Raw genomic sequence first — 21267 nt, 5'->3', positions numbered from 1 at the left:
GTATTATATGTATATGTATATATCTTTATTGATTTCAGAGAGAGGAAGGGAGAGGGAGAGAGGGAGATAGAAACATCAATGATGAGAGAGTCATTGATTGGCTGCCTCCTGCTGTCCCCTTACTGGGGATTGAGCCTGCAATCTGGGCATGTGCCCTGACCCGGAATCGAACTGCGATCTCCTGGATCCTAGGTCAATGCTCAACCACTGAGCCACGCCAGCTGGGCTGCCATATTCTTCTGGGACCTTACATTTATTTATTTATTTATTTATTTATTTATTTATTTATTTATTTATTTATTATTTTTTATTTTTTAATGAAACACAGCCAATTTTATTCAGATTCTCCAAAATTTATACTCAATACATAGTCCCTAAAATGTATACCATTCTTTATATAATGGTTTTATTATCTTTTCTTTATAGTTTTTTTCTTTTCTTTACAGTTCTTTAATAGAAGCCAGAGTCTTGAGTTGTCCAGTTAGGAGCCTCTGACCTACTATTCTAATTATGTTTCTTCTCAATATTCATGGCCAACATCTGGCTTCTAAATGAGTCTTTTGGTCATTTCAATCACTTGCTGATAGCATGAGACTGCATTGTTACCCATAACCACATGACCTAATTTAGAATCAATCTTGGCATCCAGTCTTGCATTTCTAATCAAATTTACAATCCACCTTTCAGTCTCTTCTGGAGTCATGTTCAGTTTATCTGCCAACATGTTAGTGCTGATACACTGGTGGATGCGACAAAAGTCTCAAATATGAAAAGATGAGCATTTTCAATAAAATCCTCAAGACAAGCCACCAAGAAGAAGTCATTTACAAGCACAGATTCACATTCCTATAGTCACTCAACAAACTCTGTAATTGGGTCTTTATATGTGTAAGACTCCTGTTGAATAACTTTGACTAGATCTTTTAGCACCTGCTGGCATTTTCAAACATCTTTGTTATAACTGCAATATTCAAATAGTGAAGAGTATGTGGACACATCGTCTGAGTTGCATTAAGATATGGTGGCCGGTAAAGGAAGAGATCAATAATATTATCTTGCCCTTTGGGGTGGTTGAAGAAAACAGAGACCAGTGAATGAGCCATGTTTGCTGCTGAAGACACTGGAGAGGAGAACTCACAGAGTTATTACCTATGATGTCTTTTAACCGTGTAAGGTCTTCCATGCTGCATCCCAATTCTTCATTAAGATTTAAGAGGCCGGTTTTCCCCAGAGTGAACTCAAAGCATTTCTATCTGTTGCTGAAACCAACACTCTAAAGAAGTAAAGATCTTCTGCTGCTCCAGAGTAATTCCCACATTCATGTTGTAATTTTGCATACCTGTAGAGTGTATCTAAAAATCCTTGCCTAAAACCATGCTTGTCTGCCAGGTAGTCAAGCAGCATCCCCAAATCCCTGGCCGACGGCATTTGCCTTATAGTTTCTGGATCTTCAAACATCTTCACAATTGGTTCTGTTCCTGCCCGAAGCTGTTTCATTTGTGCAACAACTGTGGTTCTTTTTTCTCTCAAAGCATGAGGAATATCATCAGAATAAAGGTTTTTGTATATATCCATGCAAATTAATAGGCCTGGTGTATTAGATTAACTTACTGCAGCCCAGCAAAAGGCAGGTTTTAAGAAAGGATAGATAAATTAAAAAATGTATTTATTATTTTTTCCCATAATGTGAAAAGTAGTACATGATCATTGTAGAAACTTTGAAAGTAATAGGGAGGAAATAAAGCTCAATCCCACTATCCAGAAATAATTACTGTTTATTATCAATTGTCATGTGTCCTTCTAGTCTTTTATCTAGGGTTATATGTTTATATGTTTATATTTTCTTTTACACCAATGGGATCATACAGTTGGTAGTGCTTTAAACTGGTTTTAATATATTGTGAACATATTTCATGTCATTAGGTATTCTTCTCCCACGTGCTTTTAAATAGCTACATAGTATTCCACCACATGGTTGTATCGTAATTTATGGAACCAAGTGTAAAGTTAGGTTGTTTCCGAATTATTGCTGTCACCAGTGATATAGTGAATGAGGTCTTAGGGCAGGCCTTTGAACACAATTCCTTGAAGCATAATTGCTGAGTTGAGATGTTTGTAGATTTTAAGGCCTTTGATATGAATCACTAAACTGATTTCTGAAATGTTTGTAACACTTTACACAGTTGCCAGCAGAGTATGAGCATGAACTTTTTTTGCACTTTTCTAATATTGGGTTGTTTTCTTAAAAGAATTTTGTCAATTTGATAGGCAAAATGATACTTGCTTTCTTTAATTCATATTTCTCTGTTTACCAATGAATGAAACATTTCCACATGTTCATCTCTCTTTCTGTGTGTATATGAGTATGTATACACACACACACACACATACACATGCACACTTCATACAAGTGTGTGTAAGTGTATGAATTGCCTATTACATCCTTTGCCCAAATTTTTCTTTGCATGTTAAAAATTTTCTATATTGTATCATGCAAAATTGTTTTAGTTTGTCACTTGCCTTTTAATTTTGTTCATGGCGTCTTTTTATGTACTCAGTCAAATTTAGTAATTGTTTCTTTTGTGGTTTCTTTTCTGCTTGGGAAGGATTTCCCCAACCCTAGGGAAGGGGAACGTTGATGAGAGGTGGGTCATCTGTAGGGGACGTGGTGGGGGCGAGACAGAAGGCAGTCCACAGAGAAAGCTGATTAAGCCTGCGGCTAACTCCAGGATCCTGACAAAAGCCCTGAAATTGTGTCTTCTAACTCCTTCATTTTACAGATGAAGGAGCAGAGATCTGGGGAGAATAAGAAATAAGATTGAAGCAGCAGATTACAAAGTTTCCTATTAACAGCATTATCCGTAAAGGGCTATATTACATTTTTATAAGCAATAGTTTGGTGAAGAGAAAAAAAAAATCTCCTTTTGTGTTCTTATGTTCTTATGTTAAATTCTTTCTGACAGAAAGAATTTAAAATGCCTCTGAAAGCTGATTACATCTTTACGCCTAGAATTGATGGTTCTAATTTCTTTTTATTGATTGTGTAGCATTTTATAAAAGCTGTATGGATGTCATGGTGCTTACCCAAAGCAAACTCACTGCAGCAATCATCATCCATCTGTAATTGTTAACAGTGCCTACAAATTAAACCGGAGCTACTTGAAACTGAAGAGGAAGAAGAGACCATATAGTATTCAATCTATAGTAGTTTGTCTTGTCAAGGACTGGAATCAAACAGCAAATAATGGAACATTCCAGAAACTGGCCTTGCATCTATGAGGTGAGATGTAGGGCTGCCAGGTTTAACAAATAAAAATATAGGGCACCCAATTAAATTTGAGTTTCAGATAAATAATGAATAATTTCATAGTATGAGCATGTCCCAAATAATGCATAGGCTTCACTTGACTTCTCATAGGTGTGAAGTGGTATCTCATAGTGTTTTTTAATCAGCATTTCTACATATACGGTGTAGTAGTCAGTTGTGATCTAAATTACAAGTAATGTTTTTTAAAACTTGAAAATACTGAAGTTTGTAAATGGTTTACTTTAAAAAAACTAGAGTGGATTTAACGTAATTTCTTGAATAATATCGGCTTCGCCTGCTTGCATTCTGGTATGCTTTCCTGAGTGGGGGGGTAAAGGGTAGAAGTATTTCGTGCGCCAGGAATTAAGTATAACCTGTACAGTTGCTACTCTGAGCATATGCATGTGAACACTTTGCCAGATGTTAATGAAGCAGGTGAATAAAACAAGTTCCCTCATTGTATGTTTACAGATGTGGGGAAGCATTTTCGTTATTAATGCTGCTAATGGAATTTTATGTAATGAAATGGCCAGCTATCTCCAGGCAGCGCACTGGGACGATGCTCTGCCCGGCGTCCCTGCATTACCTCCTTCCTCTGGTGGAGCTGCTTGCCTTCTGATCGGCCAGCAGGGGCTGGGCCGGCAAAGCCCTCCTCATGCCTTCCCGGGCTGCTCGGGGAGGTTGCTTCCAACAGCCCTTTCAGAACAACCCCAGGCGCCGAGTGAGCGCTCGGGCCGGGGACCTGCTGTGTCTCTGCAGATTGCCGTGAGGTGCTCAGGGGTCATTCGGTGGCACTGTGTCACATCGCTTCAGGTTTTCCCTCGCCTCGCTTCCCCTTCTAATCCAAACCATCTTGGGCTTGCGACTTCCAAATAAACTATCAGCACTTTAAACCATAAGTTTTGCATCCTAGAGTGTTTGGGCTAAGACAGCACTCAGTGTGTATCTTGTGCTGAATTGTTCTGAACTGACAGCGTGTAACTGTAGGTGGTGATATAAGACTCATTGAATTCTATTTCCAAAAATCCCTTTTCTAAAAGCAGTTCAAACTAAGATCCCATTTCTCCTTGATATTAAGCTGTGGTTCTTGAAGCTTACTGAAAAATTCCTATTAAAAAACAAGGTAAGCACTTCTTTTGTCATATATGATTATCTTTTATTAATCATACATACAATACATGTTCATTGCAGATCTATCAGAAAATAAAATAAACGAGAGAAAGGATAGTAATCACAACACAGAGACCACAGTTGGTTGATATCTTTCCAGGCCCTTCTCCATATATTTCTGTATATACATATGTATGTATATGTATGTATGCATGTATATATCTTTTTACAAAAATGGGATCAGGCAATCCATTCCATTTTGAAACCAGCATTTTGTACTCAATATATTATGTATATATTTCTGTTATTTTGCCTGGCAGCATAATAGTCCATTATTGTTGTAGTATCCTCTAATGTTATTAAGTAGGCTGTTGTGAGCGTCACATACAGAATAATACATTTAAAATTTCTTAGTAAACTCTAAAGCATTATAATGTAAATTATAATAATTATTCTTTTTTGCTGAACTGGAAACCTTTTGTTCGTGGTTATGTTTTCCTGCTGTATCTATCATTTTAGCCTTTGAATTTTCTTTTTTAATTTGTTATTGATTTTAAAGAGAGAAAGGAGGGGAGAGAGAGAAAAACATTGATTTGTTGTTCCACTTACTTATGCATTCCTTGGGTGATTCTTGTATGTGCCCTGATCAGGGATCGAACCTGCAACTTTGGCATATCAGGATGATGCTCTAATCAACTGAGCTACCCGGCCAGGGCTGCCTTTGTCTTTTCTGAGTCATCTATTCAGAAGAGGTTACGATAATGGTAACTGAAGTTAGTGAAAGTTTTCCTGCTCTTGGGCATGGGATTTGAATTCTGCTGCCCTGAAGAAAACTCCTGAATGGTATTATGTGAGTTTAAGTTATATCTCTTTGTTTCTAAAATTAAATTGATTGGTGTAATGTTGGTTAATAAGATCATATAGCTTTCAAGTATACATTTCTATGATACAAGATCTGTATATTGCACTGTGTGCCCACCGCCCAAAGTCAAATCATCTTCCGTCACCATATATTAGGCCCCCTTCCTCCCAACCCCCACCCCCTCCCCTCTGGCAACCACCACAGTGCTGTGTGTCCATGGGTTTCAGTTTTATATCCCACATATGAGTGAAATCATATGGTTTTTAGCTTTTCCTGACTGACTTACTTCACTTAGCATAATGTTCTTAAGGTCCATCCATGTTGTGGCAAATGGCAGTATTTCGTCTTTTCTTATGGCTGAGTAGTGTTCCATTGTGTGCATGCACCACATCTCCTTTATCCAGTCCTCTATCGCAGGACACTGGTTGTCTCCATGTCTTGGCCACCGTGAATAGTGCTGCAATGAACATAGGGGTGCATATATCTTTGGAGTAAATGTTTTCGAGTTTTTTGGGTACTCAGAAGAGGGGTTGCTAGGTCATATGGTAACTCTATTCTTAATTTTTTGAGGAATCACCAGACTGTTTGCCACAGTGGCTGTACCAGTCTACATTTTTACCAGCAGTGAATGAGGGTTCTCTTTTCTCTCCAATACTTCTTATTACTTGTCTTGTTGAAAATAACCATTCTAACAGGTATGAGGTGATATCTCATTGTAGTTTTGATTAGCATTTCCCTAATTGCTAGTGAGTTTGAGTATCTTTCCATATATCTGTTGGCTATTTGTATGTCTTCTTGGGAGACGTGTCTGTTCAGGTCCTCTGCCCTTTTTTAAAAAATATATGTTTTTATTGATTTCAGAGAGAGGAAGGAAGCGGGGGAGAGAGAGAGAGAAACATCAATGATGAATCATCGATCGGCTGCCTCCTGCACCCTCCCTACTGGGGATGGAGCCCTCAACCCAGGCATGCGCCCTGACCCGGAACCAAACTGCGATCTCCTGGATCCTAGGTCAATGCTCAACCACTGAGCCATGCCGGCTGGGCCTCTGCCCATTTTTTAATTGGGTGGTTTGTTTTTTTGCTGTTGGGTTTTATGAGTTTTTTTACATATTTTGGTTATTAAACTTTTGTTGCAGCTATTGTTTTCAAATATCATCTCCCATTTGGTCGGCTGTCTCTTTGTTTTATTGTTGGTCTCTTTTGCTGTGCAGAAGCTTTTAAGTTTGCTGTACTCCCATTCATTTATTTTTGCCTTTACTTCCCTTGCCTTTGGGGTCAAGTTAAAAAAATATTCTCTATGACTTAAGTCCATAAGTTTAGTACCTATGTTTTCTTCTGTGTAATTTATTGTTTCAGATCTTATGTTTAGGTCTTTGATCCATTTTGAATTAATTTTAGTACATGGGGACAAACTGTAATCAAGCTTCATTCTTTTGCATGTATACCATATTTTTTTCCTTTATAGTGCATCTGAACTCCATCTTCCTTTGCCAGTTCAGACCTTTCCGCCCTCCTCTTTTATGTTTTTGTCATAACAAATTATCCCTGTTTATGCTGTAAGTTTGGTGGTGATCTTACTTGTAGTTTTGTGACCTATGCTCTTTGTTTCAGGTAGAATAACCCCCTTAATTATTTCCTGCAGTGGAGGTTTTCTGGTGATAAATTTCCTCAGCTTTTGTATGTCAAGGAAAGTCTTTATTTCTTCTTCATATTTAAAGGATAATTTTGCTGGATATGTTATTTTTGGCTGGTAATTTCTCTCTTTCAGTCATTTGAATATTTGGTTCCACTCTCTTCTAGCTTGTAGAGTTTTTGCTGAGAAGTCAGATGATAACTTGATGGATTTTCTTCCTTTGTCAGCCACTTCCTTCTTTTTCCTGGCTGCTTTGAGAATTTTTTCTTTGTCGTTAATTTTTGAGAGTTTTAATAAAATGTGCCTTGGAGAGGGCCTCTCTGGATTAAGTTAACCAGGTGTTCTATTTGCTTCTTGGATTTGATGATCTAGTTATTTCCATAGGTTTAGGGAAGTTCTCATTCACTATTTATTTGAATAGGCTCTCTGGTTCCTTCTCTCTCTCTTCCTCTTGTGGCATGCTTATTATTTTTATATTGCTTTTTCTGATGGAGTCAGATAGTTCTTGTAGAACTCTTTCCTTTTCTCCCCTCCCCTCCCCTCCCCTCCCCTCCCCTCCCCTCCCCTCCCCTCCCCTCCCCTCCCCTCCCCTCCCCTCCTCTTTTCTTTTTTTTAATGTTCAGGTCTTTCTTCTTCCCTCTGCATCATTTCTAGATTCCTATCTTTGATATTACTAATTCTTTTCTCCATCTGGTCAGCTCTGTTTCCTATGCTCAGTAGTTCATCCTAATCTTAATTTAATCCTTCATTTCCAGAATTTTTTCTTGGTTCTTTTTATAAGTTTCAATCTCTTTGTTAAAGTACTCATTTTGTTCATTAGTTTATTTTCTGAGTGCATTTAATTCCCTGTCTTTTTTTTCTTGCATCTCCTTGAGTATTTTCAGAACTGCAATCTTGAATTGTCTGTCATTTATATCACACATTTCCATGTGTTCCACTTCGTTTTTGGAGATTTTTCATTTTCTTTCTGGGCTGCCTCGCTAGCATGGCTATTCATAGTATTTTCTGGTCTCCTCTGCTTAGGCATCTAAGTATTATTGGCTCTTCTCTAGCAGCTTTCTATGAAGAGGTCTTTCTACTATTTACCAGTAGGTGGCACTGAATCATAACATTTTTCGCTTTGCGATCCCCCAAAGCTGACCTCCCTGGCTGCCATCGGTCAATATACTCCTGATGCTTGGGGGTAGGGTTTGTTTTGCCCTCTGTGACTGATCCTCTGCCCACGCACCCCAACCAGGGATCGGTCACAGAGGGAAACAGAGAGATTCTGCTGCAATAGCTCTTGGTTTGCAGATAATGTGCTCCTCTACCTGACACCAAGGGTGACGGGAGGCGAGTTTTGGGAGTCTAAGGGGTGGCAGGGCTCTGTGGCTCCGTTTCTTTGTCTAAAACACCCACCGCCCAACAATGGACAACCAAACAATGGACAATGGACAGGCAGAGGGTGGAAGGCCATGATGGGACCCTTGCACTGTGTCCTTGCCCAGGCATCTCTGCTGGCTCAGGTGCAGTTACTCACTCCTGTAGGAGTGGTTACCGAGACTGTCTTCCTCCCAGCTGAAAAAAGTGCCTGCTACTGCTGCTTCCTCCCCTCTCTGGGCCGAGTTGGTTGTGAGCTCCTGGCTGCAGGGCTGCATCCATGGCCGTCTGAGCTCTCCTCCCTTCTCACCTCCCCTGTTTGTTCCTGTTTGCCCACCTTTAGATACTTCAATGTGCAGATCTCTCAGACATGCCTCTATATTGAGCAGGGAATCCTTTGTTGAGTTACAATTGATCAACTTGTTGAAGTTTCATGGGGAGAGACAAGGTGATCTCTCACACCACCATTCCTCTGATGTCACTAAATCATCTTGTCTCTTTGAAGGGCTGGTGAAGCTGATTAAAAAATGAGCTTACTCTGTATTACTTCTTTATGCATGCTCATCTTTTTACATTCCTAATAAGAAATGTGAAAAAAAATGCATGCCCACTACCTACTATTAGGGGGAAATGTGCAGTGTAATTTCAGACATGTCAACCCTTTCTGACACCGCCTAATGACTTTTGCTGTGCAAAGAGTAGTGTCACCTGGAGGGGCTGTAGTAATGAGCAATTTCTTTATCAATAATAGATAGAACTAGTCAGTGTCCAGGTCCAAACTTTTAGGTAAATTGGGCACAAATTCCCAGTGGTCACCAGTGTTTCTCCATGATTATCAGAGGATAGTTTCACTTACTGGCTAAATGGAAAGCTGGGCAGGTAATTTAGTAGTGTCTCCTAAGGGATATCTTTTGCCTGATAGCGAATGCCTGGACATGGATGGGAACTGGTAGAATGTTGGTACTTGTGTGTTGAAATAATCTTTAGTTGAATTTGTTAAACATTTGCATCTTTATGTTACTCAGAAAGAAGCTAAGACACATACACAAGCAATAATATAAGACTGTTTTGTTTGGCAGTTGCAGACAAGATCTTTTTACTCATGCCTTTGACCGTGGTGTTCATCATATTCAAGGTGTTTTCCAAACTTAAAGATTTTTTTTGGGATTTTACCTGAGTCAGAAAGATCTCAGTAAAAAGAACAAAGCATTTCTCTCAAGAGTAAATACTTCTGAATTTGGCCTAGAAAAATGTGGGTTGGTCTCTAGCAGAGCATTCTTTTTTTCAGGTAGGGATAATAATGATTAATGTTTTATTTATAATGTTAGCCAGAGCAAAATGCGAGGTTGTTGCTTCAGAAATCCACCTAAGGAATCAAAGAGAGAGGATTCTTCTCTTTCTTGGGAAAGACACTGTTCATTGTTGTAGCCAAAGGAGGCTCAGGAACAACTCTGGCATGCCTTGAGCCTACGTTACTTTCCAGGCTGCTTGTGAAATGATCTTATTACCCCCATCTCTAACTGCCCTTCTTAATTAGATTACATATTGGAGAAATATGTGTTTAGCTGCAGTTAAATATCTAGAAACTCATTGGTGTAAAAAACACATGAAATAGAACTCTAATCAGCTTGCAATATGGTAATAAAACATGAGGATTGTGAAACTGACAAATTGTTTAAGTATTTTTAATAGTTCTGTTTATTGTTTTGAATTCTATTCCTGTTGCCTGTAAAACACAAATCTACCTCCTGTGGTGCTTATCATAAGTTTGTTTTCTTTATTTATTAGTTAAGTACTTTTGTCTATATTTTCCTTATTGGAGGATTTGTCTTTGAAGAAGGGTGGTATCTACTTGTTTATTGGTCATTAAGATGTTGAACTTGACTCTAGATCTGCTTCCTCCCAGAAAATAGACTTTAACTATGATTTGTGTTTATTCTTCTGTGACATTTGACATAGTTTTCATGAGCAAAGCTGCCCTTTGTTCAATTTCAGTAGCTATTTCCAAGTGATTTCTTTATGCTCCTTTTCTTCAGTGAGTCTTGGAGAATGCCATGTCCCTGCTGTGAGATGTCACTCAGCCATTAACATGTGTCATTGAGGAGACAGTCCTAGGAGAGCTCAACAGAGGCTTTAAAGGGAAGGTCACGCAGACACAGTATCACCTCTGTCATCATCGCCCCCTCATATTTCATCCAGTGTATACCACATATTGTTTCCAGAGACTTCACCATCCTTCTCTGCTACCACGTTGGCTTTTACGTATTTATTCCCTGGCCACCCTGCTTTGTTCCAACTGTGGATAGGTAATACTCCCACCAAGAACCTACATTTTCAGGAGAAACAAAGGAAAGACATTATTTGTATTTCTCTTCAATGATGTCGACATTCTGCCCCCATTTGGTGACTGATTGCAGAGGTCTGATGTGGGACCAGGAAGGTGCTGATGGGAGAAGGATTTCCCATTCTTCAGAGCTGGTCCTCAGCTGCATAACTGTACTTCATTTAACAGTGGTTTGCATCCTGCCAGGCACATAGTAGTTGCTCAAAAATATTTGTTAAATTGTTAAAAATAATAATCAGTTTTTGTGGAGTGCTTACTATATGCTGGGCACTATTTTAAGTGCTTGATCTTCATTAACTCATTTAATTTAACAAATAAATGAATGTTATGAAAGATAACAGAAGACATGGCCTCTGAATTGGACAGACATTAACATGGTGAATACTTAATTAAAATCTCGGGATGTTCACACTCACTTTTGAGGTTAGTAGGAAATATTTACTGAACATAGCTACTCAACTTATAACATTTTTACTCTCAATTTCTGTGCTTGAGGCAGGTGTTTAATCTTCTCAAGAATCTGAGGAACTAGAAAAGAAGTTTCTCTTTCCCCTTTCTCAGATTTGATATAATGGTTGGACTTTTGGAAGTTTGGAAGGTATTATTGTAAACCAAAATTATTAAACCTCAATAGACTTTTCTTATACGTATTTGAAAGTGGATATTGCAATTTTACACTACAAAAACTTGTGTGATAACACACTATTAGCGGATTGTTTTGTGATACATCGCATTATTTTCTCTGAGAACTCTTTTGCAGGGAGGCAATGACTGTCTTGAATATTATAAAAATAACTCATGTGCTTTAATAAACAACATGGCAGTTTCTTATCCACCTTTGTCCTAGTTTAGGACCTTTAACTTAGGATCTCAAAAAATGTTTGTTGAGTTCAATTAAGATAATTTGGAAAAAAATCATCCATGTTCTCATCAATAAACACATCCACTATTAGCGTTTACAAGTACTTCATTCTAGATCCTTTTTATCGCCAAGGTTAATGAGCAGTGTTTCTGTGTTAGGATTGTGATCTTTGTAACCATCATTTATTTTCACTATTTTTTCTAAATGAAAATACCTATATATTTTTCCTCATTATAACAAGGAAAATATAACAAATTTAAACCTTTAGACATGTATAAAGTACAAAATAAAAATTCTTTTTTCTTTACTTCCCAGAGATGATGTGTTTAATGGTTTTACTCATCATTTGAAATACCTACTTGTTACTCCATTCAGTGAATATGATCATAGTTTACTTAGGTTTTTCATTATTATTGGGTATTTAAGATTTTTATTCCAATTTTTGCAATTATAAATACTACTCCAGTGAATGCATATCTTTGCATATAAAGTTTTTTCCATATTTATTTCTTTAAGATAAAATTTTCAAAATGGAATTATTAGGTCAAAAGCTATGAATGAACTTAAGGTCTTTGAAAAATATTTTCAAACTGTTTTCAAAATGGTTGTGTCAATACATATTTTCAGCAAGGTTCAAATGTTGAAACCTAGTATAAAAGTATCAGGCTCATAATACTGGTGCTAGTGTAGAACATTATCATTCACCAAAGCACTTGCTAATTTCATGAGAAAAATAAGACTTTCCTGTGGTTATTTTGCATTAAAAATTTTTTTTATGGAAACATTTTCCTATGGTTGTTTATTAGTTGTATTTTCTTTTGGGGATTGTTTACATTATTAGGCTATCAGAGTTGTGAGGTTTCCCTTGTATACTTGAACCCTATAAATAACAATGAGAATAATCATTTATCTACCACATAAACTAATTTTTTTCTGAGTTTATGCCTTTTAATTTTGACTATTTATTTATTATTATTATTTTAAATTTATCTTTATTGTTGAAAGTATTACAAATGTCCCTCTTTTTCCCCCATTGATCCCCTCCTCCCTGTACCCCTCCCCCCAGGCCTTTATCCCACTATTGTCTGTGTCCATGGGTTATGCATATATGCATATAAGTTCTTATGTTAATCTCTCCCCACCCTGCCACCCACCCCCTCCTTCCCTCTGAGATTCGTCAAGCTGTTCCGTGCTTCTATGTCTCTGGATCTATTTTATTCATCAGTTTATTTTGTTCATTAGATTCCACATATGAGTAAGATCATGTGACACTTGTCTTTCTCTGACTGGGTTATTTTGCTTAGATAATACTCTCCAGGTCCTACCCTGCTGTCTCAAAGGGTAAGAGATCCTTCGTTTTTACAGCTGCATAGTATTCCATTGTGTAAATGTCCGAGGAGATGCTTAATATGATTTCAATCTTCTTGAAGTTATAGAGACTTTTTTGTGTCCTAACATGTGGTCTATTTTTGAGAATATTCCATGTGCACTTCAGGAGAATGCCTAATCTGCAGCTTTGGAGTGGAATGTTCTGTAAATGTCAATTAAATCCGTCTGATCTAGTGTGTCATTTAGAGTCACTGTTTCCTTGTTGATTTTTTTGTCTGAAAGATCTATCCAGTAAAGTCAGTGGGGTGTTAAAGTCCCTACTGTGACTGTATTGCTATTGATCTCTCCTATAAAGTCCTCCAGAAGTTTTTGTTTTTCTCCAGGTTGTGTAAGTCCTTTGTTCTGAGGTGGGCCTCTTGTAGACAGCATATATTTGGGTCTTATTTTCTTATCCATTCAACTACCCTATGGCTTTTGAGTGGGATATTTAATCCATTTATATTTAAGGTTATTATTGATAGGTACTTATCTATTGCCATTTTATTTCTTTATGCTTATGTTTCTCATTCTCTCTATTTCAACTTCTTATTACAGCAGTCCCTTTAACATTTCTTGTAATGCTGGTTTGGTGGTGATAAATTCTTTTAGTCTATTTTTTGTCTGGAAAGCTTTTTATTTCACCATCTATTTTGAATGATAGCCTTGCTGGAGAGAGTATTCTTGGTTGCAGAACCTTGTTTTGCATTACCTTGAATACTTCATGCCATTCCCTTCTGGCCTGTAGAGTTTCTGATGAGAAATCAGCTGACAGCCTTATGAGAGCTCCTTTGTAGGTAACAGATTGCTTTTCCCTTGCTGCCTTTAAGATTCTCTCTTTGTCTTGAAGTTTTGGCATTTTAATTATGATGTGTCTGGGCTTGGGCCTCCTTGGGTTCTTCTTGCTTGGGACTCTCTTTGTCTCCTGAACTTATGTGACTTTTTTCTTGACCAGGCTAGGGAAGTTTTCTGTCATTATTTCTTCAAACAGGTTCTCTAATCCTTGCTTACTTTCAACCTCTTCTGGCATTCCTATGACGTGAATATTGTTATGTTTCATGTCCCACACCTCCCTTAAACTGTCCTCCTGTTTTTAAATTGTTTTTTTCTTTTTGGATCTCTGATTGAGTGATTTTTTTTTACCCTGTCTTCTAATTTGCTGATCCGATCCTCAGCTTGCCCTAATCAGCTGTTTATTCCTTCCAGTTTTTTAATTTTTATTTCTACTATGTCATTCTTAATATTCTTCATAGTTTCTATATCTTTTTTCATGCTGTTGAGCATCCTTATGATCAGTATTTTGAATTCTATATCTGAGAGATTGCTTATCTCCATTTCATTTAGCTCTTTCTCTGGAGAATTCTTTTGTTCTTTCATTTGGGGCTTGTTTTTTTTTTTGTCTCCCCATTTTGGCTGCCTGTTTGGATTTGTTTCTGTGTATTAGGTAGATCTGCTATGACTCCCAGACTTTTGGGTGGTCTCTGGTGCAGGCCAATGTCAGATACTGTTTGTGACTGGCCTTGAGTACCCTGTTTGAAGATTTCCACACTCCACAGCTTCTGGTTTCCTCTGCTGGGGCTGGGTGTGTTTGGACAGGACCAAGATGCCCACCAGGTCTGCTTTTCCAAGCCCTGGGTCCAGAAGCAAATCAGACAAAGACTCAAAGCACCCAGAAGCTGTTATTCAGTCTCTTAATGAACCTCAGGCTGTAGAAACTCCATGGGTTGGGGCCAGAGGTTTTCTAGCAGGGTGGGGAAATTGCTTCCCCCCCGCCCCAGGCAAAAGCTGCTTGTAAGGTAAGTGTCTGCCTGAGAAAGATGCCCTCTGCCATATGGGGGAATGACTCAGCACCAGGGTCCAGATGAGTGTCCTCTGAGATCTACTGCCCCAGCCAGGCCCCCTGGATTCTCTTCACAGTGCTCTAGTCCACTCTGCCTTCCCTCCACTGGAGCCCAAGGTGAGTGGCTGCACACAAAACTTTGTGCATTGACCCTTTAAGAGGGTGCCTGCATTTCCAGCCGCCTCTCCCTCGCAGACAGAAACTCAGCTGCTTTTCACAGCCAGATGTTATATGAGTACCTTTCTTAGTTCTGGTGCTCTGGGCTGGGGAGCCCAGCCTGGGGTTTAGACCCCAGAGTTCTCAGTGGGAACCCCCACAGCTGAGATATCTCTCCGGACTTTCAGCTGCTGCCTGTGGGAGCCCAGCCAGGCCTCTTGTGCCCCCACACTTCCTACCAGTCTCTGTGCGGGCTCCACATTTCCTTCTTGGTTATGAGGGTGCTCTCCAGCTCATCTACAGTTGCAGTTGATTATTCAGGGTGGTTTTTCTATATTTTAGTTATAATTCCAGTTTGGTCCTGGGAGAGTGTCAGTGTAGCTTCCACTTAGTCTGCTACCACCTTGGATCTCTCTAATTTTGACTTTTGAAACCTTGTGTAAGTTTTTAAGTTTTGAGTAGTAAGACACTTTTTTGTTGTTAATCCTCACCCAAGGATATTTTTTCCATTGATTTAAAAATTTTTTTTTTAGAGAGAGAGTGGAAGGGAGGAAGGGAGGGGGAGAGAGAGCAAGAGAAATATCTATGTGAGAGAGACACATAGATTGGTTGCCTCCTGCATGGGGATTGAACTTGCAACCCAGGTACATTCCCTTGCCTGGGAATCGAACTCGTGATTCTTCTGTGCATGGGCCGACACTCTAACCACTGGGCAACACCATCCAAGGCTGTAGTAAAACTCTTGATCTTTTATTTCTTATTGCTTTTGAGCTTAGGAATTTCTTCTCTTTTCATAGATTTTATAGTTTTTCTGCTTAACTACTTGATCCATCTGGAGATTATTTTAGTTATGGCAAGAAAGGAAGTTGTCTATGGGTTTGTTTTTTGAATTTTTATATCATTTCTCAATATTATTTATTAAATAATTCTTCCCCTTTCTGCTGATTTATGATGACTCCAGTATCATCCTTTGAATTTTAGGTAACAAAAGTTCAACAGAGTTTAACTCTGAGTTATTTATTTGAATCTAGGATATGCACCTTTTATGTATTTACTTATATATTACTTGATTTTAACTACCTTAATTTTATAGTTAATTCAGCACAGTTATTGAGAGCCCACGTGTATCAAGCTCAGTAACTTGATACTAAATGTACTAAAACATCCTATTTATACATTTTTATTTGATATTCTTACTTGCTTACTCTTTCAGATGAATTTTAAAATATTTAAAGTCTCCTCCATAATCCAGATGGAATTTTAAATGCAAATATGAGTTTTGGAAGTTTTGATATTTTTACAGTAACTTTCCCATTTTCATTTAAAAAATCTTATTCTATAAATAAAGATTTGTATGTTTTTTGTGATGTGTATATTTCTCATGGAAATTTTCCCTTTTTAATTTTTGTTACTTTTATAGTAAATAAATATATTTTAAACTTATATTATCTAACTGAACTACTAAATAGGAATGCTGTTTCTTTGAAGAGATACTTGTTATATTGGGCCATTTTTCTAAAGTTTTTTCTTAGTTCTAGTTTTTGGAATTCTCTATTTGGATATCAAAGTAGTCCCTTATCTGCCAATAATGATAGTTTTGTATTTTTCTTTACTGCATTTATAACTTTTATTTTTTATATAAATAATATGAAAAATAGGTAATAAAAAGCTTCCTTGTTTTGTGCTTAATTTTAATATTATGCATGTAGAATTTCTTTATTAAGCATGAGGCTGATTATTGGTTGGATATAAAATATAGCTTCTACTTATTGGCTATTTATCATGCGCTAGGGACTGTGCTATGTATACATGAAGTTAGTAGCGGTGTTATTTGACCCTGAGTCTGTTTAACTTCAAAGTTTTCCCTCTTTTTTTGGTCCTAATTTTAAGCTATTAAGAAAATCAGGAATGGAGGTTAATTTCATCAACTGCCTTTTGGGCATCTGCGAAATTTTATTTATTTATTTAATGATTTGATGAATATATATCTGATCCTTTATATAAATTGATATTCTTCTTTATTCAAAAAAGGACTGCAGTAACTTCTAAGTATTCATATGTTGCTGGTGGGAATATAAACTGGTGCAGCCACTATGGAAAAACAGTATGGAGGGTCCTCAAAAAATTAAGAATATGACCCAGCAACCCCTCTTCTGGGCATATACCTGAAAAATTTAATATATTTCACAAAGATATGTGCACCACTATGCTCATGGAAGCATTGTTCACAGTGGCCAAGATGTGGAAACAACTGAAGTGGCCTTTAACAGATGATGGGATAAAGATGATGCCAAAGAATATATGCAATGGAACACTACTCAGCCACACGAAAAGATGAAATACTGTCATTTACAGCAACATGGATGGACCTTGAGAATATTATACTAAGTGAAGTAAGTCGGTGAGAAAAAGCTAAGAACCATATGATTTCACTCATATGTGGGATATAAAACTGAAACTCATAGACACAGACAATAGTTTCATGGTTAGCAGAGGGAAGGGGGTTGGGGGAGCAGTAAAGGGTAAAGGGGGCCATATATATGGTGGTAGAAGATGATTTGACTTTGGGTGGAGGGCACAGACTGCAATATACAGATCACAAATCATAGAAATGTACTCTTGAACCCTATATAATCTTATTAACCAATGTCACCCCAATACATTTAATTTAGAAAAAGGTAAGAAAAGTGTTTTTGTACTGTCTTTGTGAGGTTTCAATATTAGGGCTTCCTTTCCTTTTCTAGAATTAGGTGGTTTTCCATTTCTTCTTTATTTCCTGGAGCTGGATCCATTTATTTAATATGATACTGTTCTTAAAAAATTGAAAGACTTCACTTGTAAAACAATGTGAGTTAGGAACACAAGCATTCTGGTAAGTAAGGCAAGAAAAAGTGTGAGAAGATAGTATATATATATTTTTTATTCCTTGCAAATGTCTGCCCCTCTTTATAAGTTAATTTCCCATCTCAAATAAGAACAATAACAAGGACCTTTGTACCCTTGAGATCAATCTCTATGCTAAACTGGACTTTTTCTGCTGCAGTAATTACATTTGCTGCTCCCTCTGCTCAGACTTGATGGTCTGTTGACATCAGTGGTCCTTGAAAAGCTTCTTGATAGTTTATTATTATGTTTCTGTTCTGCTCATGTGACAAATCCACTTACTTTTTTCTTTGTTGGCATCTTGTTAAGAGTATTTCATGGTAATGACTCTCGGGCTCCCCAGGGGGCACAGTGTCTTCCTCTTTTGGGGGAAAGCATGGCCCAGTCTTGAAAGGCATGGGCTGCTTTGGAGATAGATGGATCTCGCTTTCCAAGCCAAGCACATTGCTTAACTGTCACTTATTAACTAAAAAGGTCTCATTTTCCTCATCTGTACAGTAGGAACAGTAGTAAAACTTAAGCCATTTATTTTATGGGGAAATTCAATGAGAAAAACCCTTTAAAAATGCTGAGCCCTGGTTCTGGCACACAGCAAACACAGTAAATGGTAGTTCTCCCTATTCCATGCTTCGTACTCATTGCCTCTTTTTATTACGCCAACAATGTCAAAATGTATTTAGCGATGTAAAAAATGTTAACTTTTTATTTAAAAAATTTGGCTTTATTGAAGTATAATTTATATGCAATAAAGCGCTTCCATGAGTTTTGTTAAATGTATGCACCATCAAAATATAGAACATTTCTATTTGCCCAAATGATCCCCGTGTGCTCTTTCCCAATCAGTTCCCATTCCCCAACCCCAAATTTGTCTTTTGTAGAGTTTCACGAGGATAGAATTATGCAGTAGGCACATAATCCTTTGCATTAATCACCTCCCCTCCCCCACCATTCAACATGTTTTAGAGATTTATCTGTGTTGCTGCATGGAGCAGTTTATTTTTTAAATTATATTTGGAATGTTTTCAGTTTTTGGCTATTATGAATAAAACTGTTATAAACTTTTGTGTAACAATTTTTTAAAGAAATGAGTGTATGTTTTTTTTGAAGAGATGCCTGGGATAGGAATTCCTGAGTCACATGGTAAGTGTATGAACTTTCTAAGAAGCTGTAAACAATTTACCAAAGTGGCTATGTCATTTTACATATCACCCAGCAATGTCTGAGTGGTCTAGTTATTCCACATCCCTACTAACACTTAATATTATCATGCTTTTTAATTTTAGCCATTTGAATGGGGAGGTAGTGATATCTCATTATGGTTTTAATTGCATTTATTTTATGACTAAAAATGTGGAGTGTCTTTACATATGCATTTTAGCATTCCGTGTATGGTCTTTTGTAAAATTTCTGTTCATATATTTTGTTCATTTTAACTCTGCTATTTGTCTTCTTTTTATTGGGTTATAAGAGTTCTTATATATTCTGGATATAAGTCCTGGATGTCAGATATATGTACTTTGAATATTTTCTTCTAGGAGATTTATAGTTTGGCTTTTATGTTTAGGTTTATGATCCATTTCAAATTAATTTTTGTGGATAGTGAGGTAAGGAACAAGGTTCACTTTTCCCATGTGGATATCCAGTAGTTCTATCACCATTTGTTATTGCACACAGATTGACAGAGTATGGATGGGTTTTTTTTCTGTACTCTATTCTGCTCCATTGATCTATATGTCTATTTTTATTCCAATAACATTCTGTTTAGATTACTACAGCATTATGTTGTCTTGAAATCGGGCAGCATGGTTCCTTTGTTCTTCTCTTTCAAAATTATTTGGCTATTCTAGGTTCTTTACATTACCATATACATTTTTTTCTTCAGGATTGTAATTTATTTTATTTTTTAAAATTTATCTTTATTGTTGAAAGTATTAAAGATGTCCCCTTTTCCCCCACATTGACCTCCTCCTTCCCACTCCGCCCCCTCCCCAGGCCTTCACCGCACTATTGTCTGTGTCCATGGGTTATGCATATATGTATATAAGTCCTTTGGTTAATCTTCACCCCCATCTTCCCTCTGAGATCCTCAGTCTGTTGCATGCTTCTATGTCTCTGGATCTATTTTATTCATCAGTTTATTTTGTTCATTAGGTTCCATATTTAAGTGAGATTATGTGATATTTGTCTTTCTCTGACTGGCTTTTTTCACTTAGCATAATAATCTCCAGGTCCCTCCATGTTGTCTCAAAGGGTAATAGACCCTTCTTTTTTACAGCTGCATAGTATTCTGGTGTAAATATACCACAGCTTTTTTATCCACTCATCTACTGATGGGTACCACATACATTTTAGAATCAGCCTGTCAATTTCTACAAGTAAGTCTGCTGGAATTTTGAATGATATTATGAAGACTCTATAGATCAATTTGGTGAGAATTGACAGCTGATCAATAGTGAGTCACCTGACCCATGCATATAAGTTATATGTCTCCATTTATTTAGATCTTTATTTTTTTCTCAGCAATGTTCTGTTGTTTTCAGTGTAAGGCCTTGCACCTGTTTAAAAAAAAAAGTGTCCCTAAGTAGTTAATATATTTTCATTCTTTTGTAAATGGTATTTTTTACTTGAAATTCTAATTGCTTATTTTTAGAATATAGAAATAATTTTTTTTGAGTATTGCCCTTGTTTCCTACTACCTTCTTAAATTCACTTATTCTAGTAGCTTTTGTCTAGATTCCTCAGGATTTTCTGAATAGATGAGCATATTATATCTACTAATAAAAACTATTTTACTTATTTTTTCCAATCTGTATACCTTTTTTTCTTTCCTTTTTCTTTTAAAAAAATCTTTATTGCATTGGCTAGGACTTTTAGCAAAATGTTGAATAAGAGTGGTGAGGGAAGGATTCATTGTTCTGATTTTAGGGGAAAAGTATTTAATCTTTCACCATTAAGTATGTTAACAGAGGATTTTTCATATATCAGTTGAAGAAGTACCACTCTATTTCTAGTTTCCTGACAATTTTTAATATGAATAGATTTTGAATTTTGCCAAATGCTTTTTCTGCATTTTTGAGATGATCATATTGTATTTAGTTATAAATACAACTGTTAATATAGTGAATTGCATTGATTGGTTTTCTAATGTTAAACCTTTAATTTATGGAACAAACTCCATTTAATCACGGTGTTTTATAAAGTTGGGACAGATCACATAGGATTTCATATAGCATTAATTCTGTTAAAAGAGAAAGTGAATTGTAAGGTATAAAGCATAGCAGATGTTTCTCTAAAACTAAGAATAAGATTGTAGCCATCAAGCATAATAGGTGATGTGTTTTATTGCCATGGTATTAACTAAACCACAGCTTTCTGTTTTATAGAAAAGTCTTTAGAAATGAGGGAAAATTCAGGCTGAATATAACATAACAATTTTCCTTCTTTATTTTTTGTTGATGTCAGTTTATATTCTTGTTAGTGAGCTATAGAAAGCTTTACAAATAGACTTCTATTGTTCTACCTGCCTTGAAAGCTGACAAATGCA

General features: G+C 36.9%; 1 pseudogene across 1 annotated transcript; it reads right to left on the bottom strand.

Moving 5' to 3' along the window:
* Positions 1-450: 450 nt before the first annotated feature.
* On the bottom strand, positions 451-1575 carry LOC308563007 (eukaryotic translation initiation factor 3 subunit E pseudogene; annotated as a pseudogene). Its single transcript has one exon. The product of its transcript is annotated as a eukaryotic translation initiation factor 3 subunit E pseudogene (transcript).
* Positions 1576-21267: the final 19692 nt, after the last annotated feature.

Source organism: Miniopterus schreibersii, assembly GCF_964146895.1.
Source record: "Miniopterus schreibersii genome assembly, chromosome: 1".
Taxonomy (NCBI): Eukaryota; Metazoa; Chordata; class Mammalia; order Chiroptera; family Miniopteridae; genus Miniopterus; species Miniopterus schreibersii.
Note: the sequence above shows the minus strand (reverse complement) of the source record. Positions and strands in the feature narration are given on the sequence as shown.